We start from the raw sequence: 2,488 nt of genomic DNA, 5'->3' as shown, positions 1-2,488 counted from the left end.
AGAAGAAAAACAAACCGATGTAACGAGGTTCAGAGATGAACTCCTACTCCTCGGCGTGTCCGTAAGGTGGACGAAGCCTACCAATCCGTCGGTGGATGAGTCCCCGGAGAACCGGCTAAATATGAGCTCCTTATGGGTGAAGAAACCTCGCCACAACTACTTCTTGCAACAGCAAGATAAGGAGTACAAATACAAGAGAAACAAGAAGTAAATACACAGCAAATGTAAACAACCCTTGCCTTCTTGTCGACTGTTGAAGAAGCAACAGCTTCTCAGACGCCAACCACAGCAGCAGCTCAGTCGGAGTCCCAGCTGAGCTCAACAAAGCTCAAGCACCAGAACAGCAGCTCTGTAGCAGAAGAGAAGAGGAAGAAGGAATTTTTGCGCAGCAGCAGCCCTCGACCCCTTTATACCTGCGAAGAAGACAGCGAAGAAACTAGCCGTTGCGTCGCAACGGCTAGAACCCTGATCGGTCTGCAGACCGATCAGGTGTCGCGATCGAAGCCCTGATCGGTCTGTGGACCGATCAGGCAACATCCTGATCGGTCTGCAGACCAATCAGGAAAGAAGCCTATGCTTCTGTTCCGTCCCTGATCGGTCCATGGACCGATCAGGAAACCTCCTGATCGGTCCACAGACCAATCAGGGAACCTCCTGATCGGTCTACGGACCGATCAGGCTTCTTTCTCCGCTGCCACTGATCTCCTTATGATCGGTCTCCAGACCGATCAGATAACCATCAGTAGCATACTGATCGGTCACTGATCGGTCACCAGACCGATCAGATGAGCCATGTATCATTGGATCGGTCTGCAGCCCGATCCAAACTTTTCAGCCCTAAACCTAAGGCTTCCACACCAACATCCGGTCAACCTTGACCTGTTGGTACATCATGCCTAGCATCCGGTCACTCCCTTGACCTGCTAGCACTCCCCGCTAAGTGTCCGGTCAATCCCTTTGACCCACTTAGACTTTTCAACACCAGAAGTCCGATCATCCCTGATCCATCTGGATTTTCCCTTGCCTGGTTTCACTCACCAGGACTTTCCAACTGCCTAACATCCCAGTTAGGACTTTCCCACTGCCTAACATCCCAGTTAGGACTTTCCCACTGCCTGGTTTCACTCACCAGGACTTTCCACACTGCCTAACATCCCAGTTAGGACTTTCTCACTGCCTGGCTTCACTCACCAGGACTTTCCAACTGCCTAACATCCCAGTTAGGACTTTCCCTCGTGCCAAGCTCCCTGCTTGGACTTTTCCAGTACCAAGTCTCCATACTTGGACTTTTCCAATGCCAAGCTCCCTGCTTGGACTTTTCGCGTGCCAAGCTCCCTGCTTGGACTTTTCCAGTGCCAAGTCTCCATACTTGGACTTTTCCAATGCCAAGCTCCCTGCTTGGACTTTTCGCGTGCCAAGCTCCCTGCTTGGACTTTTCCCGAATCAGGTCAACCAGATCAACCTTGACCTAAGGTTGCACCTACAATCTCCCGAACACCTATTCTTGTCAAACATCAAGAATACAACTCTCTCCTCGTCAAACATCGTCAAACATCAAAACACAACTCGAGTCAGGTCAACTCGAGTCAGGTCAACCAAGTCAACCTTGACCTAAGGTTGCACCAACACAGTCAACTGATAGGTGGAAATCAATCCTAACTTGAGGGCTATAAAAAATATTTTAAGGAGGTTTTTAAAGCTGGTTCTTGAGGGTTTTGGAGAAGTGTGATGCTACATTTCCGGACCTTCAAGAAGCATTCTAAAGCAACTACAAAGCGAGCAAAGCGAGAATTATTTGTTTAAATTATGGTTCACATTGTATTTCATTTTTTGTATTTATTCTTATTATCTTGTTTGTGTTATTTATAAAGTACAGGTGTTATAAAAGATTTCTCCACCTCCAAATTGTATCTGACAAGGAAAGAGCTAGTGGTGATTTCACGAGGATGGTAGGCCATGGAGTAGGAACTAAGAGTTCTGAATCATGTTAAATCGGTTTTTGTTGTACTTGTCCTTTATTATTCCGTGTTTATATATATTTTCACTATGGTAACCTTTTGTAGGCGAACACGATGATTGAATGAACACGATCAAATTGTACCAAATCGCGAATTGCTATCCACCTCCCCCAAGCGACATCAATAGTCCCAATACTTTGCACTATGGAAGGTCAAGATGTGGATTGTGCTTGCGCACATGGATTTAGACTTAGTGGTGTTAGGGTTTGAAAAGATTCTTTCAAGTCGGTCGCTCTAAGAAAAAGAAACTTAATTATGGAAAGGTCCAATCTCAAATTAATCTTCATCTTAGGATCAAATATTGAAGAATGTTCTAAATAATAAAAACATACTAGTGTTATGGCTGAAGTTAGAGTAGTTGTGCATGATAAAAAAAAGAATATAATAACCAAATTTCACTAAAATAAAAGTTATATTTGTTGGTGCAATCTCCAAGTAAGTTGCTCCTCCATCTAAGAAGTACCGACCGA

This window comes from Zingiber officinale, chromosome 6B (assembly GCF_018446385.1).
Source record: "Zingiber officinale cultivar Zhangliang chromosome 6B, Zo_v1.1, whole genome shotgun sequence".
NCBI classification, from domain to species: domain Eukaryota; kingdom Viridiplantae; phylum Streptophyta; class Magnoliopsida; order Zingiberales; family Zingiberaceae; genus Zingiber; species Zingiber officinale.
The sequence above is the reverse complement of the archived record's forward strand: the minus strand, read 5'-3'. Positions refer to the sequence as shown.